General features: G+C 37.9%; 1 long non-coding RNA gene across 1 annotated transcript; it reads right to left on the bottom strand.

Annotated features, from left to right (window-relative positions):
- Nucleotides 1-1,615: 1,615 nt before the first annotated feature.
- On the bottom strand, nt 1,616-9,850 carry LOC144976172 (uncharacterized). Its single transcript, XR_013646055.1, has 4 exons — nt 9,734-9,850; nt 8,699-8,802; nt 6,943-7,079; nt 1,616-1,709 (listed from the first exon to the last, which is right to left on the bottom strand). It is a non-coding gene; the product is annotated as an uncharacterized LOC144976172 (long non-coding RNA).
- Between the last annotated feature and the right edge of the window lie 1,991 nt (nt 9,851-11,841).

Below are 11,841 nucleotides of genomic sequence, written 5' to 3'. Positions count from 1 at the left end.
TGTTCGGAGAAGAAACTTAGAGCAATATTATCAAACTCCTCGTGAAAGTTTATAAAACGTACGCATTAGGTAGATTTTAGGTGGCTTGGATGTGTATCTCGTCATTTAGAAGAAAATGAGATGCAATAAACAAGACCTAATCTGACACAGCCTCAACGACGTCTTTATCTGATAAGCCTCGTGATGGTCGCCGTCCGAGCAGTGTCAACTCAGTGAGTTAAATAAAGACAGAAGCATTAATCAGATCTGACAGGTAAACATCTCTTGATGTGATAGCAGGAGACCTTATAATCAGTCATGGAAGTGCCCATCAACGTATCACATCCTTGGGATTCTCAAAGGTCTGAGCTCATTAGGCATACAGGCTGATGATGACCAAGAGCGGGAAAGTGTGAATTGCTGTTCCAAGCACTCTCCAACTAAATTGAGCTTTTTAAAAAAGTGAGCTTTTATAGAGCGTAATATCCACTAAATGTGCTCAAAGCGCTTTACTAGGTGTCCCTGGCCAACAGCAACATTTAACATTTAGGACGGGACACGACGCCTTTTAGGTAATGTTACGACTTTTTTTCGGATAGAGACAACGCTGTAAACGGCCAGGTACTCATTTTACACCTGAGTACGGTGAGAGAATGTCAGTAAAGAGTCTTTTCCAAGGACTCAACTATGCGCCAAGCGAAGCTCGAACCCAGGACCTTCCGAACCGAAAGCAAGTGTCATACCACTAGACCACATAGCCGCACATAACAGCTAAATGGGAGAGATGGCAGATTTCTCAGTAGAATAATCACTGGATATGAAATATGGGCTCTTAATATGAACCGGAGTGCAAAAGAAAGAGACAATCAATGGAATGGTGACATTCCTCTTTCCAAAAGACCAAAAACTTCAAAATGATAAATCAGTTGGGTAAATTTATGCCAACAGTATTTTTGGGACATTAGAGGTGTGTTTCTCGTTGATTTCCTACCGCGGGAAGCCACTGTCAACTATAAAGGTACATATATAGACTTTGAAGCAACTAAAAGCAAAAATTCGATTTAGACCTAATTTGGAGATGAAACGAGTACTCTCTCTCTCTCTCTCTCTCTCTCTCTCTCTCTCTCTCTCTCTCTCTCTCTCTCTCTCTCTCTTCATGAAAATTTCCGTCCCCAGACGTGCCACGAAAAGGGAGGTAATCGCATCATTTGGATGGATAACTCTGTGTTACCTTACTTATTCACCAGACTTGGCACCTTCGGACTCTCAACCTGTTTGGTTTCCTCAAATCGCCTCTTAACACGACATGGCAGAACTGCATCAAACATGTGCAGATGGAAATTTGGGGAACAATGATGCCTGTCGGACATTTCATGCAGCTCCAGAGACCAGCGATCACATCATGCTCCACTGTCCAGTTACTAAACTTGCAGGTGGATATGAAACAGTTCTTAGGGCGGAGGAAGCTGAGTTGACAAAATGAATTTGGAGGTGTAGCAATACGCTATTATTACTACTACTACTACTACTAATACGTATTATTATTTTGCTATATTCGCTCCACGCCCATTTACACAAAACTGATAAATACTGAGTAAAACATCTGTTGTTTTGAAACACAAAAACAAAAACACCGTTTATAAAAGGAAATCACAGCATTTTTATTGTACAATCCTTAGCACACCAGACCATAGGACGACTGCCAATAATAGTATAGTTGTCGTTGTCACCTGGAGGGAAGACAAAAATAGTATTGATTATATAATAGTTGGAGCTAAGTTTATTCATTTTTAAACTATATTCAGTTTCAATTGGGGTTTTTTCGAAACAGTTTAGGTGAGTCAAAAGATAAAAGTTTCGTTTCAAAGTCATTTTGAGACACGATGTTAATCATGATGATGATGATGATGATGATGATGATGATGATGATGATGATGATGATGATGATGATGATGATGATGATGATGATGATATAATAATAATAATAATAATAATAATAATAATAATAATAATAATAATAATAATAATAATAATTTACAATTGAAAGATTCCGAGAATAAATTAATGGAGATTCCAGTTCAAATAGGTCAAAAGTCACAGAAATTTGCGCGTGCCAAACAACCATCGCTAGGCTGCCAAGTTGGCATTTTCAAAACCAAACTCCGAAAACATCGTGTTTTCAAACCTTTTTGAATGGAAAATGTGGTTTGTTTGGGTCCAGGGGAGGATGGGCGGGGGAAGGGGAGGAGGGCAGCAGAAGATAATTCAGGTATATGAGTGGTTGGTTGTAAAATCTAATTTCGACATAAAAACACGTTGGAATTGTATTTATACGCACTGAAAGATTATTCCTAATGGCAAATCAGCTGTCTTTTCAATCTATATTTATACAATAAGACGAGTGAAAATGTGATGCAATCGTTGAATATATTTTTCATTCAAATTGGTCAAAACATTATTCAACGAATATCATTTTACCGAGAAAAGATGGGCTTGTCCAAGTTTTGAGGTGGAGCAATATACGAATTTTACACTCCTGCCAGTTGGAATTCCTGGCGTGTTCCTAAATTGCTGCACAAGCTTGCGAGTGCGTTTTGGGAACAAAGTTCGATTTCCAAAACGCAAGAATGTAAGAAATCTTTTATTCCACTCCTTGTTCGTTTCCGATTTCATCACCTTTGTACAAGAAACATGTTCGCAAACTTAAATAATACTTCTTTTTTAAGAATCTATTTTTAATCAAAGTTAAGGCTTGGTTACCTACGTCACAAAGGTTTATCGTAAACTTGATATCATTACGATGCATGGCTGACATTCGAACCTACTTAGGTGCCTAATTTAACATTGTTGTCATGGTTTGCGTCAATTTTTGAGATTTCCATGACAACAATGAGCCCATAAAGAGTTGGGTTATCAGACATGTAAAAAGTGCACGTCGGTATTGGGTAATAATGTAGGAAAGATGTTATTTGCACACTTAGTTCTAGTAACTTTGCACACACTTTTAAATTATCGAGATAAAAATTACGAAAATTACAAGAAAAAAAAACTCCCATTATATGCAGAATTTTAACCCAGTAAACACTCATGAATCTATAAAACTGCAATATAGATATTGGCATCGCTTGTTAATTTTGTGCAGGTATAATTGTTCCATTACTAAATTAATACTTCATATTTTCCGGACCGTGACAAGTTTTCTTCAAATTATGTAGATTTTAATGCCAAAACAAAATGTGACAGGACAATATTAAGGATTGGGCGGAACAGGACATGCGCGAACTTCCGGAAAAGGCCAACGAGAGGAAAGTTGTGAAATCTGCATCTCACAAGACTCCCCCCGACGACCATACAGTTATAGAAATGAGTGACTGAGTTAGTGAGAATTTGATGATTGTCTATACTAACTTCATAGATTTTTACTCATGTTGGTAACAACAAGATATGAAGTGAATAGAAAAGTGCCAGAAGACAATAGAGAATAAAAATTTTTTTCGCGGCGGTGGTGGGGTTTGAACCTGCGACCTTATTGGTACGACAACTCCGCCTGGCAGGTGAGAGCGTGGCTCTACCGTGTGAGCTATCCACGAACACAAAAATATTCGTTTCAAACTCAAAGTCATTACTAGATCCCTCTCTCACCCACTTCTTGAGACCGCCGATTCGTTCGTACACCACCATCGCGAATAATTTTGACCAGCAGTTAAGCCTAATAGCCAATATTCTCAACACAAACATATAACATAGAAACGATTGAGACATTGAGTATGCTCCGGTGTATGGGGTGAATTTTTAATTCAGAAAAGTGAGTGGAGCAGGCACTTATGTTGGTAACAACAAGATATGAAGTGAATAGAAAAGTGCCAGAAGACAATAGAGAATAAAATTTTTTTCGCGGCGGTGGTGGGGTTTGAACCTGCGACCTTATTGGTACGACAACTCCGCCTGGCAGGTGAGAGCGTGGCTCTACCGTGTGAGCTATCCACGAACACAAAAATATTCGTTTCAAACTCAAAGTCATTACTAGATCCCTCTCTCACCCACTTCTTGAGACCGCCGATTCGTTCGTACACCACCATCGCGAATAATTTTGACCAGCAGTTAAGCCTAATAGCCAATATTCTCAACACAAACATATAACATAGAAACGATTGAGACATTGAGTATGCTCCGGTGTATGGGGTGAATTTTTAATTCAGAAAAGTGAGTGGAGCAGGCACTTATGTTGGTAACAACAAGATATGAAGTGAATAGAAAAGTGCCAGAAGACAATAGAGAATAAAAATTTTTTCGCGGCGGTGGTGGGGTTTGAACCTGCGACCTTATTGGTACGACAACTCCGCCTGGCAGGTGAGAGCGTGGCTCTACCGTGTGAGCTATCCACGAACACAAAAATATTCGTTTCAAACTCAAAGTCATTACTAGATCCCTCTCTCACCCACTTCTTGAGACCGCCGATTCGTTCGTACACCACCATCGCGAATAATTTTGACCAGCAGTTAAGCCTAATAGCCAATATTCTCAACACAAACATATAACATAGAAACGATTGAGACATTGAGTATGCTCCGGTGTATGGGGTGAATTTTTAATTCAGAAAAGTGAGTGGAGCAGGCACTTATGTTGGTAACAACAAGATATGAAGTGAATAGAAAAGTGCCAGAAGACAATAGAGAATAAAAATTTTTTTCGCGGCGGTGGTGGGGTTTGAACCTGCGACCTTATTGGTACGACAACTCCGCCTGGCAGGTGAGAGCGTGGCTCTACCGTGTGAGCTATCCACGAACACAAAAATATTCGTTTCAAACTCAAAGTCATTACTAGATCCCTCTCTCACCCACTTCTTGAGACCGCCGATTCGTTCGTACACCACCATCGCGAATAATTTTGACCAGCAGTTAAGCCTAATAGCCAATATTCTCAACACAAACATATAACATAGAAACGATTGAGACATTGAGTATGCTCCGGTGTATGGGGTGAATTTTTAATTCAGAAAAGTGAGTGGAGCAGGCACTTATGTTGGTAACAACAAGATATGAAGTGAATAGAAAAGTGCCAGAAGACAATAGAGAATAAAATTTTTTTCGCGGCGGTGGTGGGGTTTGAACCTGCTCCACTCACTTTTCTGAATTAAAAATTCACCCCATACACCGGAGCATACTCAATGTCTCAATCGTTTCTATGTTATATGTTTGTGTTGAGAATATTGGCTATTAGGCTTAACTGCTGGTCAAAATTATTCGCGATGGTGGTGTACGAACGAATCGGCGGTCTCAAGAAGTGGGTGAGAGAGGGATCTAGTAATGACTTTGAGTTTGAAACGAATATTTTTGTGTTCGTGGATAGCTCACACGGTAGAGCCACGCTCTCACCTGCCAGGCGGAGTTGTCGTACCAATAAGGTCGCAGGTTCAAACCCCACCACCGCCGCGAAAAAAAAAATTTTTATTCTCTATTGTCTTCTGGCACTTTTCTATTCACTTCATATCTTGTTGTTACCAACATAAGTGCCTGCTCCACTCACTTTTCTGAATTAAAAATTCACCCCATACACCGGAGCATACTCAATGTCTCAATCGTTTCTATGTTATATGTTTGTGTTGAGAATATTGGCTATTAGGCTTAACTGCTGGTCAAAATTATTCGCGATGGTGGTGTACGAACGAATCGGCGGTCTCAAGAAGTGGGTGAGAGAGGGATCTAGTAATGACTTTGAGTTTGAAACGAATATTTTTGTGTTCGTGGATAGCTCACACGGTAGAGCCACGCTCTCACCTGCCAGGCGGAGTTGTCGTACCAATAAGGTCGCAGGTTCAAACCCCACCACCGCCGCGAAAAAAATTTTTATTCTCTATTGTCTTCTGGCACTTTTCTATTCACTTCATATCTCATAGATTTTTACTCAACATATTGTTGCTTATATCTTAGATTTTGAATAGATTTGTTTTGTCGTTTGACTAAAGAAGAATCGATGGTTAAAATCATGTAACATCAAACAAGGAAGGTAACTTCCGATGTATCCATAAACAAGTAGATTTTTATCTGTTGATCGATTCCAAGGACTCGAATCCAGGATCCAGGATCTTTTCCGACCCAAAGGCGAATGTCATAACACAAGGCCTGGCCGTTAACAACTTTATCTCTGTCTCCAAAAATTGTAATATCGCCTTACAGGCGTCATGTCTCGTCTACATGTTAAGTGTTGCTGTTGGCCAGAGACCCTTTGTAGGGCACTTTGAGCACGTAGTATACAGCAGGTTACAATAGTTTCATCGGAGGTCATATCGAGAATAGCAAAGCGCCGGCAGTAATGGTTAGACTCAACAAATAAGATTTTAAAACATCTACTTGTTTGTGGATACAACGGAAGCCACCTTCCTTGTTTGATGTCACATGATTTTAAACATCGATTATTATTATTATTTCAAAATGGGATTGTCGGCAAAAAACTGTAGGGCCTGCGTTGAATATCAACATTAGGTCTTTCATATCAGAGTTGAATGAACGAAACTGACACTATCTGGATATTTTTAATTGCTTTCAGAACTCCAGTTACCTGATTATCTATCACTAAAGTTCCTCTCACAAATTCAAAACGTTGAAAGTTACACACAAATTTGTTTGTCGTTACGAATGATCAGGTGGGAAGATCTGGTCACTTAGAGCGTAGCAATCGTTAACATATTACAGCCTGACACTAGAACCCTCGGTTTGTGTAGCGTCTAGTGAGTTGTCGTTAGTAGAGCTCAAGGAAACAAGTTATTTCATTGGTTGATCTATTGAATACAACTCACGATTTGTTTTCTTTTTTGGCAAAAGACTGGCATTTTGACGTCATTTTTTGATCAGTGTCAGGCTATAAGTTAACGATGGCTTAGATACATGTTAGCAATCTCCTCATTCAGTTCATATCAATAGAATGTTAGTGTAACGCTGTGGATCAAACACTTTTTTTCCATACCTTAATTTACGGCAGGATGGAGCAAGCAGTGGTGCAGGCAGTTCCCTCCGATGGGTGATACCACACAGTGGCGGCACAGCAATCTTTACAGGCAGCCTCGTCTAGAGTAGCCTCGCACGGGAGGATCTTTGATGCCTCTGGAGATGGAAAGAGATGGGGGGGGGGAGGTTAAATCGTTTGTTTAACTAAACGGATATGTGGTCTTGTGGTTTGACGCTTACCTTTGGATCATAAGGTCCTTTGTTCGATTCCCCCTCTACTGAGCGGCGCATGGTTGAGTCCTTGGAAAAGACTCTTTACTCACATTCTCGAATCGTACTCGGATTAGGAATGAGTACCTGTTCACTAACAGCGTTGTCTGTGTCGAAAAAAATTGTAATATCGCCTAACAGGCGCCATATCACTTCCACCGTGTAAGGTTTTTGTTGTTGGCTAGGGACCCTTTGTAAAGCACTTTTAGCACGTTATATAAATGCTCTTGCTTAACTTAAACTCAGTTGTAGAGTTCTCGCCTCACATGAAAAACCCAAGCTTTTAGATACTGTAATGTCCGTTGAAATGTGTTCAGATCGTTTTGCAAAGGATCCAAGACGATCATGAACATCGAAGTAAATAAAAACGTCAGCTTATATATAGCGCAATATTTACTATACGTGCTCAAAGAGCTTTAAAAGGAGTCCCTAGCCAACAGACACTTAACATGTAGAACGAGACATGATGCCCGTTAGGCGATATTACAGGTTATTTTTCAGACAACGCTGTTAAAAGTCAAGTACTCATTTTACACCTGTGTATAGTGGGAGAATGTGAAATTAAAAGCCTTTTCCAGGACTCAACCATGCACCGCTTGTAGCGGGACTCGAACCCAGTACCTTCCGATCCGAAGGAGAGTGCCCTACCTTTAGTCCACAGTTATTTTGTGGTTCAATTAGAAAGCCACAATCAAAAATAGGGGATTCCGATAGCTCAGTTGGTAGAGCACTCGCCTCACTTACAAGTAAGAGACCGGTTTCGATCCCTGGATCCAGTCGGGATGTTCTGCTGACCCCCCTTGTCAGGTCCATTTAAATCAAAAATGCCTTGCCCAAGTTTTTATTAAGGGTGGTTCCGGTTGACAATCTCAATAGAAGAAAAAAAGCATGCCCTGTACTATAATATTATAGATTCTGACAGAACACCTTAATTTTTCAGGCTCTATTTATTTTTGCTTTTCTCTTCGGATATCAATAGACGAACGTCAAATTTTGGGGCCCTTCCGTTTTGCGTCATAAATCTATCTAGTTAGTCAAGTTCTAAGTCAATGCGTTGTTCTTTTGGTATCAAATTAATTCTAATCATTTTAGCTGCTTGTTGAAAACAACACTAAAAATCTATATTGGTGGCTTTTGGAATTTTTAACTTATTTATGTCATGTTATATATATATATATATATATATATTATATATATATTATATATATATATATATATATATATAATACTACAGCTACATCGATGTTTCAGGCCTTTTCAGCCATCGTCAGGACTGTGTGTTACACGAGTTTGGTTTGTTGTGTGTTGTTGCTTGTTGAAGTTGTTCCGCACCTTGCAGTATCTAATTATTTTACTGTCACTCCCGCGGTTATTACCGGAGAATTAATTATTCAAATTCTGTCTCTGAAGAGAATGTGATTAATTTTACACTCCTGTTATTTTTTAACCCCTAAATATTTGTGTACATGACGGTGTTATACAATTAATGTATTAGGATTAATTACCTTGCTGAAGATCGTCCAGGAGAAACCTTTTCTCTGGTGCCGCAAATACCATGGCCAAAAAGGCGCACAGGAAAAGGATGGCTGCGAATGTTCTCATTGTTGGTCTGGGAAAAAAAATAACAAGTAAAAAGGTTTCAATGTAAAAAATTACGACTATTAACATTTATAAAACACACATGTGACTTCAATGAAGTCCCAAGTTTGAGAGTTTTTGAAAAGGTGATGGTCATTTTATTTGATCGATATTTGAAGGACGAGTTTTCTGGCCAATATTTAAAAATGAGTTTTTCTTCAGATTACGGCACCGTAAATAATAATAATAATATAATAATAATAATAATAATAATAATAATAATAATAATAATAATATAATAATAATAATAATAATAATAATAATAATAATAATAATAATAAAAAGAAGAAGAAGAAGAAGAAGAAGAAGAAGAAGAAGAAGAATAGATGTCCCTTGAATAGTGCATTTTCTAACTTATCCTACACATGTCCAAAAGTAACTTTAGATTTTTATACAACAAATTACTATTGCTTAACTATATGTGTTAGAGTCAAAAAATGAATCATCTAAAAGGACATATTAATATTATGTTAAACCACACGAGAGCTTAGCTATATTACAATCCGTCAGTCATATCGGGGATGGTGAATATTTTTGTAAGACAACTTGATATTTCGACTTCAGAAATGACGCAAAGAAGGAATTATATAGAATGTTACAGGTGGCTGTTGTTTTCCACAGCGATGTAGAGTGACTATATTATTCTATGCCTGCATGTTCTGCACCCCTAGTACACCCTATCAAAGTGATACATCTTAGGATATACAATACACCTAGGTGTACCTGATTGAAAAACAATGGTTTAATATACAATGTTCCATCATTAGGAGATTTTTTTCTCTCCATAAGTTACAAAGCATCAATAACATAGCGTTTTAAAGGATAAGCGTTATATAAAAGCATTGTCTTATTTCTAGAAAGGCCCGGAAAACAAACAGAATTAGTGAAGAACTATTACTTACAAAATTATAATGTTGAGGACACCAAGGAAATAGGCTCTAATGTGCGATAGACAACTCTAATCTATATATCTATGCTAGAAAGATCCAAAGAACCAATGAATTTCAATATCGTGACCGAGATGCATTGTGGGATTCAAGATGGACGCTTCGCAATCGGCCGTTTTTTTAAATAATAAATGTGGCAGTATTTTAACGATATTTGTTTAGAGTTAAATGCATTTCTAGTAAGAGAGGACGGTGATGCCATGTTCCAATCCCTTGCAGAAGAGATAAGAAATAAAAATCTGATGTAAGGAGGTTACGTCAATAGAACCGGATATGTTAATCCTTTAAAGGTGGCGTTCAACGTTATAATATATATATATATATATATATATATATATATATATATATATATATATATATATATATATATAGATAGATAGATAGATAGATAGATAGATAGATAGATGGATGGATGGATGGACAGATATATAGATAGATAGATAGATAGATAGATAGATAGATAGATAGATAGATAGATAGATAGATAGATAGATAGATAGATAGATAGATAGATAGATAGATAGATAGATAGATAGATAGATCAACCCGTAGATTTTTGACCAATCCGAACACAGGATTGTAAAATATTCTAGAGCCGGTTATTTACAAACAATAGAATGAATGAACATTGTTTTTAGACAGACAGACATTTGTGGGATTAGTTCTCACTACATTCACTTAACCAGACTATAAACATTTTAAGGTTACACACATTCTTGTGTGTTGGTGCGATTGTTGTGGTGGGTTGAGCTTGTGAATGATTTGCTTAAGCATATTATACCTTCGATAGTATTATATTATTTATAGATAGAACGAAGATGACGTAAATCAGGCCTTTGTTATTGTATTTTGCCATCCGCGTTTGTGAGTGATTCTCACTGAACTGTATTACCCTGACTGTAAAAGTTCAAGGTTACACAGAGTTTTGTGTGTTGGTCCGTTATACTTCCGGATGGCAATGTTATGAGTTTCATAGCCAAGCGCATACTATCTATAGTTTACCCCGTCAGTCCGAAGGGGCGTGGTTATGATCCTTTCCACTGCACTTTTATTTATTATGAACTGGAGGGAACTCAATCTTCGGTGCAAAAGGGTTAAGTGAGTACAAACTCGGTTCATGAAGGGACATCGAAGTCGTCATCCTATGTTATCATCCTGTTCTATTATCTCTCCATCTTAAAGGGACACTTGAAGGTTCCATCGTGTCATCTCTAAAATGGCCAAGCCTAGCTGTCCAGTGGCAATACTAGTTACATAATAAGTAAATAGGCGACACGCTTTTATGTTATGATGCACCATTAAAATAAAGTTGATAAAAGTGTGAACCGGTGTGATGTTGGGATGATTGAAATGTTGAACATTGCATTGAGAGTCAACACTGTTTTGTTATTTTAATTTGAGATTTTTTTTATTGCGCAATATCCACTAACGCGTTCAAAGCGCTTTACAAAGAGTCACTGACCAACAGCAACACGTAACATGCAGGACGAGACATAACACATGTTAGGCGATATTGCATTATTTTACGACAGAGACAATGCTGTTAACGACCATGTACTCATTGTGCACCTGAGTACTATGAGATAATGTGAGTAACGAGTCTTTTCCAAGGACTTAACTATGCGCTGCCCAGATCGTGGTTTGAACCAAGGACCTTCCGATCCGAAGGCGAGTGCCATACCACTAGACAACATAGTCGCACCAAAATAAATGACACTTGAGATTCATCTTAACAACGCCACTACCACATTATCTCATTCGTCTGTAGTGTTTCATTCATCTTGTTTTGTTGATAAAGGGGAAAACCGAAACGTCCATTTTATCTGTTTTCGTATATCAGATTGAAGCTTACATTCAATTTCACATTATTAGTTAGTATTATGACAAGAATGTCAAATACAGTCCTTGACACTCGATCCAAGATAATTTTGCTACTTTTCATAATTGGAAAAATATATATATAAAAAAAAATGAGCATGTGCATAGAGAGAGGTCTAGTTTTATTCAACTACCATTAACGTGTAAAAATTAAAAACATTAGCTTTGATACTACGCCTGAAATT

Source organism: Berghia stephanieae, chromosome 7, assembly GCF_034508935.2.
Source record: "Berghia stephanieae isolate SIO BIC M18660-M18661 chromosome 7, UCSD_Bste_1.3, whole genome shotgun sequence".
Taxonomy (NCBI): Eukaryota; Metazoa; Mollusca; class Gastropoda; order Nudibranchia; family Aeolidiidae; genus Berghia; species Berghia stephanieae.
Note: the sequence above shows the minus strand (reverse complement) of the source record. Positions and strands in the feature narration are given on the sequence as shown.